The following is a 15,517-nucleotide window of genomic DNA, read 5'->3' on the forward strand; positions in this document are numbered from 1 at the left end:
GCCGGCCGGAGTGGCCGTGCGGTTCTAGGCGCTACAGTCTGGAGCCGTATGACCGCAGCGGTCGCAGGTTCGAATCCTGCCTCGGGCACGGATGTGTCTGATGTTCTTAGGTTAGTTAGTTTTAAGTAGTTCTAAGTTATAGGGGACTGATGACCTCAGATGTTAAGTCCCATAGTGCTCAGACCCATTTAGAACTTAAACCGATGGCAAAGAGACGCTCATTAGTGCTGATGATGGTATTGGCTACCTTGTACCGCGCTGTTCTCTCGTAAGACGAAAGAACATCACTACTGATATTTTCCCAGTCCTCATTCCATGCTGTTCCAGCATATTTGGTTTCTATGCTATTTTTCCTTTCAAGTTTCCGTCGAACAACTAAAATCACCTTTATCGTTTTTGGAGTTTAAATGCTTTTTATTGATTCAGCTTACTTCAAGATAATACTCCCTAATACGTTTTAGTTTAAAACTTATTTTTTGTATATTTATCAGCGGCTCTACACTTTCTGGCCTGACAATATAGTATAGTTTTGTTGTGTTGCACCCTGGATCGTTACACATTATGCTCCATTTTCGTTTGACATACAATACCTTCGCTTTACACTTGATGTCAGTTAGTGCCATTCCTGAATTGCTTGGATCCAAAACTGCTGTCTTCACCGGCACTCGAAACAATTCCCCTTTCCACAAAAACGTTGCTAAGGCGGACACGATCGTCTTCGCCACCATTGATGGAATGGGGAGAACCTGTGCTATGTAGTAGGTTTTGGACAAAATATACGCGTTGATAAACAGTAATCTCTGGAACTGGGCTATGCTACATTGACAGTTTTCAGTCAAAGCTCCCTTGATTTTTCTTGCCACCTCCCTCCAATCTATTGCTATCATTTTTGAAAGGGAAGTTGTCAATGCTACTTCAAGAGCTTTGTGTTCATTAACATCGTTCGCCCACTCCATGCGCAAGATAGCAAGCCGCTTTATATTTAGAAATTTACTTTTGTTTTCATTTACCCACGCACATGATGCGAGACAGAATTTTATATACGGACGAGATGTCAGCGTCAGATTTGCCGGCAGATCGACCTTCCACTTTAAGTGACGTACAAGCGAATGTCGTGCTGCTTTTAAGTTTTTGTGATATTGACCAATTTGTTTCCGGAAATTTTAGGGAGATCTTTTGAATGTAAGTTTTCTGTAAGTGGTCAGGTAGTTACATTTCCGTGTGTCTTTCTTTTAGCTATTATATGATTTTACATCTGTTTTATTCCCAGATGTAGCATCTCCCACAATTTATCAGTTGTCTTAAGACGTGTGATTTTGTAACTCAACGCTAGTAAAGTGGATGTGAGTGAACGAGCGTCCTTCTATAGACTTCCTGCTCATTGTACGCAACAATTTTAGAGATTTTATCCACATTTGTCTGTTTTAACGAGCGTAACAGCTCTGTTAACGGCGCTGTTGAGCGCCCGTGAGCTACGAAGAAAACCATACATTCAACATTTCAATATCTCTTACTGAATAATTGATGCTGTAGAACGGTCACACAGCGAAGTTAGTAATTAGTTATAACAGTACATGGGTTACATAATGCCGTTAAATTTATGTAAAAGTTGTACCTCGATATGTAATACAGTGTCGAAACAAGTGCTGTATCTTTTGAGAGATAAAAAGGCGAGCGAGTGTGCCGGGACTTATCCCAGTTCACTGCTAGTAGCGCCATGTCACCATAACGCGTCTGTGCGTAGCACACAAGTATTGAACCATAATTTAAGAATGAAATTAAAAGTCAAAGTTGCTTTTCCAATCTTTATCAGCTTGTGCTTCAGTATATTAATGTTTAAATTGTCAATTCTCAGAGAAATCGGATGAATATCTTTCCCTAAATAAATGATTTTAGGAAAAAAATAGGTGGCGCTAAATAATGAAGCTAGGAAGCCAAAAATTGGTCGTAATATGCAGATGTGTGTCAAAATTTACAGGTGCAAGTCTCAAGGTGATTAAAGCAATGTTTTGGTTAGAATATGAGTTTTTAAGAAAAATTGAACGCTCTGAATATCAGGCAGAAATATGAAAATTTGAGTAAAGCTTCAGTTCAACATAAAAATAGTAACTACGTGACCCCACTGGGCTATCTCTAATAGTTTTCGCGTAATTTACTGGAAACTAAATTTGGAACGAAAACATCCTTATTTGTAGTAGATTAAGTATCTGTTATACAGGGTGATTCAAAAAGTATACCACAACTTTAGGAATTTAAAACTCTGCAACGACAAAAGGCAGAGCTAAGCACTATCTGTCGGCGAATTAATGGAGCTATAAAGTTTCATTTAGTTGTACATTTGTTCGCTTGAGGCGCTGTTGACTAGGCGTCACCGTCAGTTGATGCTAAGATGGCGACCGCTCAACTGAAAGCTTTTTGTGTTATTGAGTACGGCAGAAGTGAATCGACGACAGTTGTTCAGCGTGCATTTCGAACGAAGTATGGTGTTAAACCTCCTGATAAGTGGTGTATTAAACGTTGGTATAAACTGTTTACAGAGAATGGGTGTTTGTGCAAAGGGAAAAGTTCTGGACAGCCGAGAACGAGTGATGAAAATGTAGCACGCATCCAGCAAGCATTTGTTCGCAGCCCAGGAAAATCGACTTGCAGAGCTAGCAGAGAGCTGCAAATTCCACAATCAACTGTGTGGAGGGTCCTACGAAAAAGGTTAGTTATGAAACCTTATCGTCTGAAATGGTTCAAGCACTGTCTGCAGCTGATAAGATTAAAAGAATCGATTTCTGTGATTTTATCCTTGCTCAAATGGAAATAGATGAATCTTTCGTTTCAAAGATTGTGTTTAGTGATGAAGCAACTTTCCACACTAGTGGGAAAGTCAACCGTCACAATGTCTATATATGGGGCACTGAGAATCCGCGGGAAACAACTCAGTATGAACGTGACTCGCCTAAGGTGAACGTTTTCTGTGCCATTTCAGCCAAGAAAGTTTTTGGTCCCTTTTTCTTCGAAGGTGCTACTGTAACTGGACTACAGTATCTGGAGATGTTAGAGAATTTGCTGTTCCCTCAGCTCGAACAAGAAGCACAACAATTCATATTTCAGCAGGATGGAGCGCTACCGCATTGGCACTTATCTGTCCGTAACTACCTGAACGTCAACTACCCGATGCGATGGATCGGCCGCCAGGCAGCCCGTGGCAGAGCACTTCATCACTGGCCTCCAAGAAGCCCTGATCTTACCCCCTGCGATTTATTCTTATGGGGTATGTTAAGGATATGGTGTTTCGGCCACCTCTCCCAGCCACCATTGATGATTTGAAACGAGAAATAACAGCAGCTATCCAAACTGTTACGCCTGATATGCTACAGAGAGTGTGGAACGAGTTTGAGTATCGGGTTGATATTGCTCGAGTGTCTGGAGTGGGCCATATTGAACATCTCTGAACTTATTTTTGAGTGAAAAAAAACCTTTTTAAATGCTCTTTGTAATGATGTATAACAGAAGGTTATATTATGTTTCTTTCATTAAATACACATTTTTAAAGTTGTGGTATTCTTTTTGAATCACCCTGTATTAAAGCTAGAAAGTTCTTATTACAGCATGTGATGAAGCGTTTTAAATAATAGGGCTATAACAAGTTTCAAGGCCTGAAGATAAATAATAACAAATAAAAGGTCTCCTGAAGTTGTAATTGAGAGGTCATATTCTACTGTCAGTTCCATTCTAAAAATTCTAGACGGCAAAGTTTATATGTTGGCGAGCTACATGTTTTCCGTGATTATATTCAAATTAACTACATTCATACAAAAATTACGAAGGTACTAAATTGATTCATGAAATAGTTATAAAATAATTGTTTGTCTGAGAAGGCGGCCACTTAGAGGCTTCTACCGTGGGCATAGAGCGGATAACAATAGATGTTCCCTTGAATGTCCTTGAATATCTGAAACCAGCCTTTACAAATAGCTTCAGGTACATGAATATGTCACTCAATTCACCAAAAGAAATAACTTCCATAATAAAATCTTTAAAAAGCAAAGCATTCTAGAAGTTACGATGAAATATCACCAAAGTTAATTAAGGCATGTTCTTGTGAGTTTAGTTCAAGTGAAAGTTACTTGTGTAACCAGTCAATTATAACTGGGACATTTCCTGATTGGCTAAAATATGCAAATGTTAAGCCTCTATTCAAGAAAAGGGATAAAGAGATACCACCTAACTACAGACCGATTTCACTTTTGCCAGCATTCTCAAATATTTTAGAAAAAGTAATGTACAGGCAGCTGCTCAACCACCTGACCACAAATAACAAATAATGAAGAACACAATTTGGATTTCTTAAGGGTTCTGATATCGAGAAGGCTATTTACACCTACAGTGAAAATGTACTTAATTCATTAAATAACAAATTACAAGCAACACGTATTTTCTGTGATTTGTCAAAGGCATTTGATTGTGTGAACCACAACATCCTTTTAAATAAATTAGAATTCTATGGTGTCATGGGCAGTGCTGCAAAATGGTTCCAGTCATACCTCGCTAACATGAAACAAAGGGTCTCAGTGCAAGGGACTAGTGAATTAAGTCATCAGTCTCATCAGAATGGGATGAAATTACATGTGTTGTCCCACAAGGATCCATCTTAGGGCCATTGTTTCTTTGTGTACATTAATGATCTGTCGTCAGTTAACTGCCAGAAGCAGAGTTCGTCTTGTCTGCAGATGACACAAGTACTGCAATAAATAGTATGTCGAGTGTATTTCTAGAAAGATCTGCTAATGTTATTTTTATGGATATTAATAAATGGTTTAAAGCCAAATGGCTGACATTAAACTTTGAAAAGACTCACTATATGCAATTCAGAACCTGTAAGAGGTTTCCAGCCAGCATATGCATGAAGTATGAAGAAGAGCAGATGGAAGAGGTTGACAGTCTTACATTCCTGGGATTACAACTTGATCATAAATTCAGTTGGGAGGAGCACACCACAGAACTGCAGAAATGCCTTAACAAATCTGTATTTGCAATTCGAGGGTTAGCAGACAGAGGCGACATAATAAAGAGAAAGCTTACATACTTCGCCTACTTTCATTCCATAATGTCATATGGTTTAATATTTTGGGGTAACACTTAAAGTCAAACAAAAGTTTTCAGAGTCCCAAAAGCGTGTAATTTGTATTATTTGTGGATTAAATTCACGGACATCCTGTAGCAACCTCTTCAAAGAACTTGGTATACTAACTACTGCCTCTCAGTATATTTACTCTTTAATGAAATTTGTCCTTCATGATATATATCTTTTTCCAACAAACAGCTCAGTTCACACATACAATACCAGGAACAAAAATGATTTGCACAAGGACTTAAAAGCACTTATTTTAGTTCAAAAAGGGGTCCACTACTCAGGAACACTCATCTTCTCTAATTTGCCAGCAAACATAAAAAATTTAGTTACAAATAAAGATCAGTTTAAAAGGAGCCTGACAGACTTACTAGTGGCCAACTCCTTCTACTCCATTGACGAATTTTTTAATAGAAACAAATGATGTGCTCTATATACTCATACTATTAGTATTGTTATTTCAGCTAAAAAAATTATGTATTGTATGTACTCATACTATTAGTATTGTTATTTGAGCTTAAACAATTTGACATGTTACACATCCACGAGGATCTCCTCAGCACGGATCTATGGAACGAAAAACTAATCTAATCTAATCTAATCCGCAAGGCCTGCGAGGCAAGACTTCACTCCACTTTGCACCAAGCCACCATACGATCCATGTCAGTCGAACGCCGGAGCACACGCTGCTTCGGATGTCAAAGACAGTCTGTTACTAAATGGATATTTTCAGTAATAATAGAAAATGAACTACCAACTGAAAGTGAACTTGTGAGGACTGTACACAATATTGGATCGCTTAGATTTCGTGGAAGTAACTGTTAGTGTGCCGCCCACAATGTTAATAAATCCGCATGGAAAGTGGTGATAGTTATTTTCCACTTTTGTGCCGTGCAATTTTTATCAGAAGTGAAGCCGAAAGACCATTTAATCGGAATTTACCATAGAGGCCTCCTCTGAGCCACACACAGTACTGTTTAGATTAGAGAGATTTATTATTAGTATTAACACCATGAATATTACGATGTTGTGCACGAGAAAATTTATCAAATATAAATATCAATTATAACTCAAAATCTTCATTTATAGTCATAGTTCCTGACGCTGCTGAGTAAATATAGAATAGAAACATTTCTTTCAATGGACTGGACAAGAATATGAACTTCCAGACTGGAAACTATGGTCAATATATTCTTCATCGGTTTCTGCCTGACCACAGAAATATTTTCAAGGCATTCGTAAAAGATGGTGACCAATATTCAAATATTTCTGGTTACTTATTTATTATTGTTAGCAACCCGCTACCCCACAATACAGAGAGACCGTATTGAAATATATAAGGAAAAGTGAAGTTCTTTGTTCCTCCCGTCGACGGAGGTCAATAGTAACTGATCATAAACTCGATATAGAGAAGGATGTTGAAGAAAATTGGCCGTATTCCTTTAAGGAGCCTCAATATGGCAGTTTAGAGTAATTATAATTAAAGACTAGTGTTTAATACAATATCTAATCATATTATTAATTAAATGCATTTCTACACATTGATGTCTTTGTAAAATTTAATGACAGTTTCACACGTGACAGGTTAATCTGGAACCCTGAAAACAGCTCGAGAGCGACTAGTAACTCCATATCAAGCATTTCAAAATTTCGATTTATTTTCAGTTCTTACATGCATTAATGAGGAGCTTTTTGGTGTAGTATTTTTGGTGTGATGTCATAAGCGTGTGACTGCATGTGAGATCGCTCTCTACGTTTTCATATATTTTTAGGTTTCAGATACATATTTTGTTGGTTTTTGTGATAATATTTACTATATAAGTGATTTATTAGAGTTTTCTTAATTCACCTCCACCTTTCTTGTGTTGTGACCTGATATTTGTGAGTGTTTATATTGAGCAACTTAACCTCTTACCTCTGTTTACATTCCGTGCTGACCAGTTGCAGCTGTAGCGGCGCATCGAAAGCTAAGTAATAATTAATTTTTTGTGTATAGTGGTTTATTTAGGAACTTTAGTAGTCTTCAACCGGTGTTCTTTGTGTTTTCTGGTGAAATAATTTCAGAAGAAATTTTTGGGATCTGTTTTCAATTTCATTACTGTGTCATTAGGGGTTTTATTTTCTTTCTGTCTTAGTCTTTTGTTATATTCTCATTTGCTGTTGATTAATACTGTTAATAATAGTAGTTACTTCCCTTGTAGAGTAAGTTTGTGATTATTATAGTCAGTTTTTAACATCTTCTTATTGTACTAGCAGAACTTAGATAAAGTAGTTTTCTTGTTTCAATAACTGTAAAATTTTACCTTGAGTGAGAAGTGTGGACTTTGCCGTAGGTTCCTGAGTAGTGAATTGCGGTGTGAGACTTGTTCCAATATTTTCACTGGGGGGAATGCAGTGGGGAAGCCAGTGGGCATTCCGGTGAGATCCTCTCCTGAAACTGCAGGTTATGTAGCAAGAGTAAGTTGATAGAGGAGCAGGAGCGTAAGATCTGTGCCCTTCAGGTGCAGTTGAAAAACGCACAGGAGCAGCTAGATAGGATGAGGAGGGAGAAGGGGGTTGGGGAATGGGAGCTGGCTGTTGGAAAGAGATCTGCTAGGAGAAGGAGATTTTCAGATAGTTTTACTATTGGTGTTTGCAATAGATATGACCAGTCTAGTGGAGAGGAATCTCTAGTAGCTGTAGATGTAGGAAGTATGCCGCAGACCTCAGCAGTTACAGTGGCTAGGACAGTTGCAAAGTATAAGACAAAGAAGAAGGTTGTGCTGTTAGGTAATTCTCATGGTAGAGGTGTAGGCCAGCAGTTGCAGGAAGTGTTGGGGAGTGAGTACCAGGTCACCAGCATTGTGAAGCCTAATGCAGGATTGGCTCAGGTGACTGTTAACATAAGGGGGTTATGTATGGATTTTACTAAAGAGGATCAGGTAGTGATTGTGGGTGGGGCTGGTAATAGTATTAATAGGGATGGGGAGTATGACATAGATGGTGACCTGGAGAAGATAGCCACTCAGACTGGCAAAACGAATGTGCATTTCGTGCAACTGTTTCAGCATCACCATTGGCCTCATCTTAATACAGCCATCTAGGGTAATAACATGAGACGTGGGGGTGCGCTGATGACAGAAGGCATGAGTCACATTTCAGTGGTGTTGGTGGAGTCTATCAGCAGGACGGGTTTCCCTAGACATGGCCTGCACCTCAACAGCTATGGAAAGGGGAGGTTGGCAAAGATTATAGGTGACAGCATTGGTGTGGATGGTGGGATCACCCATGGGAAAATTCCTGTACTAGTGGGTGTTAGAGCTGCACCTTTTTTTTAGATTGAAGTCAGCTGATAGGTATTCCTGCTTAAGAGAAGTATCTCTAACAAAGAAACCACTTTCGACAAAGCTTAGGTATCCGAGTAATGAGGGAATTAGTATATTTCATCAAAATATACGTGAAATTAGAGATAAAGTTAGTGAACTGCTTATAGATATTCTTAAATAAGGAGATAATTCAGAGGCTTCCTTTACCAGGATACATGTTGGCTGGCAGCTTTTATAGAGGCTCTTTGCGGTGTGGGGGAGTAGCCATGTATGTGAAAAACGGTATCCCATTTGAGTCAATTGATGTTTCAAAGTACTGCACTGAAAAGTTGTTTGAATGTTGTGCAGGTGTGGTTAAATTTAGTGGAGTTAAACTTCTAACTGTTGTTATTTATAGATCCCCAGACTCCGATTTCACAACATTTTTGCTAAAGCTAGAGGAGGTTCTTGGTTCACTGTATAGGAAATACAAAAAGTTAGTTATATGTGGTGACTTCAATATTAATTGTATAAGTTATTGTGGAAGGAAAAGGATGTTGGTAGACGTCCTTAATTCATATAATCTTATACAAACCCTATTCTTTCCAACGAGAGTGCGAGGAAGCAGTAGAACAACCATAGACAACATTTTTGTTCATTCCTCATTACTAGAAGGGCATTCTGTTAGCAAAAAAGTGAATGGCGTTTCAGATCATGATGCACAAGTTTTAACTCTAAAGGATTTTTGTGCTGCAACACATGTTAAATATAGTTATCAACTTTTTAGGAAAGCTTATCCAGTTGCTGTAGAGATCTTTGTAAACCTTATCAAGGAACAGGAGTGGCAAGATGTTTATAGTGCTGATACAGTAGACGATAAATATAATGCTTTCCTCAAGACTTTTCTTTTGCTCTTTGAAAGTTGCTTTCTATTAGAACGTTCAAAACAGGGTACTAGCACAAACAGGCAGCGTGGTTGGCTGACTAGAGGGATAAGTATATCCTGTAGAACAAAGTGGCAATTACATCAAAAAGTTAGAATGAGTGAAAATCTAAATGCAGCAGTCCATTACAAACAGTACTGTAAGATGCTTAAAAAAGTTATTAGGAAAGCAAAAAGTCTGTGGTATGCAAATAGAATAGCTAAGTCTCAGGATAAAATTAAAACCATGTGGTCAGTCGTAAAGGAAGTGTCTGGTCTGCAGAGACAGGTCGAGGATATAGAATCAGTGCGCAGTGGGAATGTCCGTGTTATTTACAAGTCGCATATGTGTGCAGTATTTAATAATCACTTTCTGAATATAGCAGGTGAACTAAATAGAAACCTAGTCCCAACAGGGAATCATACAGCGCTCTTAGATAAAAGTTTTCTGAGACTGTTACCTGAAATGCTCCTCCTTGATACTGACTAGAGGGAGATTGAGTTAATAATTAAATCACTAAAGTCCAAGAACTCTCATAGATATGACGGGGTATCTAGCAGATTACTGAAGTATTGTTCTATGTATGTTATCCCAGTACTTAGCCATATCTGTAACTTTTCCTTTAGGAGTGGTCGGTTTCCTGACCGATTAAAGTACTCGGTAGTGAAACCACTTTATAAAAAGGGAAACAGGATAATGTTGATAATTATAGACCTATTTCTATGCCATCGGTGTTTGCTAAGGTTATCGAGAAGGTTGTACATACAAGGTTACTGGAGCATTTAAATTCACATAATTTGCTGTCAAATGTACAGTTTGGTTTTAGAAATGGTTTAACAACTGAAAATGCTATATTCACGTTTCTCTGTGAGGTTTTGGACGGATTAAATAAAAGTTTGCGAACGCTAGGTGTTTTCTTTGCTTTAACGAAGGCTTTTGACTGTGTTGACCACAAAATATTACTGCAGAAGTTGGACCATTATGGAGTAAGGGGAGTAGCTTACAATTGGTTCGCCTCTTACTTTAAGAACAGAAAGCAGAAGGTAATTCTACGCAATATTGAGAGTGGTAGTGATGGTCAGTCCCAATGGGGCACTGTTAAGTGGGGCGTTCCCCAAGGGTCGGTGCTGGGGCTGCTGCTGTTTCTTATTAAAAATGATATTAGTATTACAGGTGATTCAAAAATATTTCTGTTTGCTGATGACACCAGCTTGGTAGTGAAGGATCCTGTGTGTCATATTGAAACATTATCAAATAATGTAGTTCATGAAATAAGTTCGTGGCTTGTGGAAAATAATTTGATGCTAAATCATAGTAAGACGCAATTTTTAGAGTTTCTAACTCACAATTCGACAAGAACTGATATTTTGATCAAACAGAATGGGTATATTATAAGCGAGACGGAGCAGTTCAAGTTCCTAGGCGTTCGGATAGATAGTAAGCTGTTGTGGATAGCCTGTGTTCAGGATCTTGTTCAGAAACTAAATGCTGCTTTATTTACCATTAGACCAGTATCGGAAATAAGTGACAGTTCAACTTGGAAAGTAGTCTACTTCGCATATTTTCATACGCTTATGTCATATGGTATTATTTTTTGTTGTAATTCTTCTGATTCAAAAAGTGTATTTTTGGCTCAAAAACGGGCTGTTCGAGCTATATGTGGTGTAAGTTCGAGAACCTCTTGTCGACCCCTATTCAATCGTCTAGGAATTCTGACATTACCCTCACAGTATATATTTCCTTTAATGTCGTTTGTTGTTAGCAATATTAGCTTATTCCCAAGAGTTAGCAGCTTTCACTCCGTTAATACTAGGCAGAAATCAAATCTGCATGTGCAATGCACTTCCTTGACTATTGTGCAGAAAGGAGTGCACTATTCTGCTGCATCCATTTTCAATAAACTACCACAAGAACTCAAAAATTTTAGCAGTAGCCCAAACGCTTTTAAGTCTAAACTGAAGAGTTTCCTAATGGCTCACTCCTTCTATTCCGCGAGGAGCTCCTGGAAGAGCTGAACAATTAAGCAAATTCCAGTGTTACATTGTTGATTTTCTTTATTTAAACTTACGAATTGTCGCCTGAATACGATTCTTGTATTTCATTTTATCTGTTTCTACTATCGTGTTATAATTTCATGTATTGACTCGTTCCATGACCATGGAGACTTTTCCTTAATTTGGTCCCACAGAACAATAAATAAACAAATAAAAATAAATATATCAGCACGGTAGGTCAAGGTGTTCGGAGTGGCCATTATTTGTAACAAAGGAACTGAAATATGGTTTCGCAGGGTAGAGCGGATCAGGTTATGGTTGTGGAGGGGGCCGTAATCAGTTACTGTAAGTTGAATAAAAGACTCAAATTTCTATTTTCCAAAGAACCATTTAATTACACATTGCCTTAAAAGGATCAAATTGCAACAATACCGCTGAAGGCCTAGTTAAGAAAACTTGCATTACCTTCTGGGCTGCCGGCCGTTGTGGCCGAGGGGTTCTAGGCGCTACAGTCTGGAACCACGCGACCGCTGCTGTCGCAGGTTCGAATCCTGCCTTGGGCATGGATGTGTGTGATGTCCTTAGGTTAGTTAGGTTTAAGTAGTTCTAAGTTCTAGGGGACTGATGACCTCAGCAGTTAAGTCCCATAGTGCTCAGTGCCATTTGAACCTTCTTGGGCTGAAGGCCCAAAACCACACCCAAAACAAGAACGGGTGAAGGTCTGAACACAAGTCATAAAAATCACTTTAAAGAGCACACGCCACTGAAGGCCTTACTTTAAAGGAAAATTTCACGTAAATACTCGGCTGAAGGGCACACACAAGACATTGAACAACTCAGGGATTAGGGCCTGGATAACAGGAATTTCAGATAGAGCAAATTTACAAAAAAAATAATTCTTTTAAACAAATCAATTTTAAAAATTTTAAATTAAGACGGCTGAATGCCTTATCTTAAAAATATTTCATGTAAAAGCTTGGGTGAAGGCAACACACGGACATTGAAAAACTCAGGACTTAGGGCCTGGATAACAAGTATTTCAGATAGAACAAACTTTCAAAATTTTGTTTTTCAGCAAATCAATCTTCAAATTTTAATATAAGTCGACTGAAGTCCTTATTTTGAAATTTAATCAAATGAAATTAATAGACGGCTGAAAGTTTCACACAATAGATCAGACTAAAATAAAATCACAATCTAAAATAAACAAAACAGCGGTGCTCAGAAGTGTTCCAAGGCTCGGCTTGAGGAGGTAGCTCTAACAGAAGGTGAGGTGAGACAGGCAGTCTAGAATAAGCTTAAGTAATCGGATAGTAACCCGACCCAGGGATGGCTGAAGGACCGACCAACAGCCTAATCAATTCCCTTCCGCCCGACCAACGATACGACAAGGGAAAATATCAGCCGAGGACGAATATACCAGCAGCACTACGTATTCAAAATTGGCGTCTAAAAACAGCCTAGGCACAATAACCACACTTAAGAAAAAAAAATGAACAAACAACTGAAAGGCTGTCGAACTACACACCGTGCCGGACAGCATCAACACGGTGAGGAAAAACACACCGCCGGAAAACTACGCTAACGACCAGGGCAGGTAACTGGGGCGTTAACGGTCACAAGGCAGAACATACCGCTGTTGCACTTCACTGATAAGTAAAAACCAATTTGATAGTTAAAGACCATAAAGGAAGACGGCTGCAAAATTTCGCCGACTCCCACACACAATACATTGCTGCTAGCTCGAACGGCCAAGGAAGCTACTACCGCCAATAAAGTAAGGGATGGCACAGAAGGGAGGTTTCATAACAGATTAACTAATCACTCAACTTCAGTGTCCAGGTTCGGTGGGCAACGAACTTTTTAGCTCTCACAGCTAGCACCTCACAATCTGACCGCGCAGGCATGATGCCAGTGGTCCCGGCCTGACTTTTCGCCGCGGAGACTTCCTCGCTGCTCTCTCCCAACCGACCGACTGCCACACACACCACCCACACACACCACCCACACACACCACCACACGGAAATACGAGGGCAGTTCAATAAGTAATGCAACACATTTTTTTTCTCGGCCAATTTTGGTTGAAAAAACCGGAAATTTCTTGTGGAATATTTTCAAACATTCCCGCTTCGTCTCGTATAGTTTCATTGACTTCCGACAGGTGGCAGCGCTGTACGGAGCTGTTAAAATGGCGTCTGTAACGGATGTGCGTTGCAAACAACGGGCAGTGATCGAGTTTCTTTTGGCGGAAAACCAGGGCATCTCAGATATTCATAGGCGCTTGCAGAATGTCTACGGTGATCTGGCAGTGGTCAAAAGCACGGTGAGTCGTTGGGAAAAGCGTGTGTCATCATCGCCGCAAGGTCAAGCAAGACTGTCTGATCTCCCGCGTGCGGGCCGGCCGTGCACAGATGTGACTCCTGCAATGGCGGAGCGTGCGAACACACTCGTTCGAGATGATCGACGGATCACCATCAAACAACTCAGTGCTCAACTTGACATCTCTGTTGGTAGTGCTGTCACAATTGTTCACCAGTTGGGATATTCAAAGGTTTGTTCCCGCTGGGTCCCTCGTTGTCTAACCGAACACCATAAAGAGCAAAGGAGAACCATCTGTGCGGAATTGCTTGCTCGTCATGTGGCTGAGGGTGACAATTTCTTGTCAAAGATTGTTACAGGCGATGAAACATGGGTTCATCACTTCGAACTGAAACAAAACGGCAATCAATGGAATGGCGCCACACCCACTCCCCTACCAAGAAAAAGTTTAAAGCCATAACCTCAGCCGGTAAAGTCATGGTTACAGTCTTCTGGGACGCTGAAGGGGTTATTCTGTTCGATGTCCTTCCCCATGGTCAAACGATCAACTCTGAAGTGTATTGTGCTACTCTTCAGAAATTGAAGAAACGACTTCAGCGTGTTCGTAGGCACAAAAATCTGAACGAACTTCTCCTTCTTCATGACAACGCAAGACCTCACACAAGTCTTCGCACCCGAGAGGAGCTCACAAAACTTCAGTGGACTGTTCTTCCTCATGCACCCTACAGCCCCGATCTCGCACCGTCGGATTTCCATATGTTTGGCCCAATGAAGGACGCAATCCGTGGGAGGCACTATGCGGATGATGAAGAAGTTATTGATGCAGTACGACGTTGGCTCCGACATCGACCAGTGGAATGGTACCGTGCAGGCGTACAGGCCCTCATTTCAAGGTGCCGTAAGGCCGTAGCATTGAATGGAGATTACGTTGAAAAATAGTGTTGTGTAGCTAAAAGATTGGGGAATAACCTGGTGTATTTCAATCCCGAATAAAACAACCCCTGTTTCAGAAAAAAAAAATGTGTTGCATTACTTATTGAACTGCCCTCGTATAACGGTCACACCAAAGATGGTGCTGCAGTACTAGTATCGATAAGCGCTGGTGCTGCCACTGATAGAGGCAAGTCAGCAACTCGTAATAGTAATAACTCAGGGAGAAATGAGACGCCACTCGATTGCGACAAAATGCCAAAGAACAAACGGCATCAATGCGAGCAGGCCACGGCTCGAGAACTGAGTAAGGTTTTTATCTATGGAATTTCATAGGTGTCATGCGACGTTCAGGCAGAAATGATGACGAAAATTGACAAAATATGGATTGAAATGCAGTGCGTGTAAATGATGGGATTCATCACATCAACAAACTGGTGGCCACTGCCAAATTTTCCGCCATAAGTCTTTTTACAGATACTTTATTATTGGAGTCCTAAAAAGATATCTCTTTGGAGAAAATTATTATTCTATTATACGTATCTGAATATCTGGAGAGATACAATATTTAGTAATAGCGGACTTGCTTGGTTCCAAAACATGTCTGCAGTGTTGTCTTTGTCCACTTCCGGTATTTCGTTTTAACTGACAGTCTCCCGTCAACCTACTGAGTAGAATATCCGGATTTCACTGACAACTCTACGATTGCAGTTATAAATCGGTATGAGTGGACTGACGGTGAATGGAATGCTCCAGAAATGATGATGATGGTTGGTTTGTGAGGCGCTCAAAAGCGTGGTTATCAGCGCCCGTACAAATTCCCGACCTTTGCTCAGTCCAAACTCACTACTTTCAGGAATGATGATGAAGTAATGAGGACAACCCAAACACCCAGTCATCTCGATGCAGGTGAAAACCCCTGACCCTGCTGGGAAAACGCTCCA

Source organism: Schistocerca cancellata, chromosome 2 (genome assembly GCF_023864275.1).
Source record: "Schistocerca cancellata isolate TAMUIC-IGC-003103 chromosome 2, iqSchCanc2.1, whole genome shotgun sequence".
Lineage (NCBI taxonomy): Eukaryota > Metazoa > Arthropoda > Insecta > Orthoptera > Acrididae > Schistocerca > Schistocerca cancellata.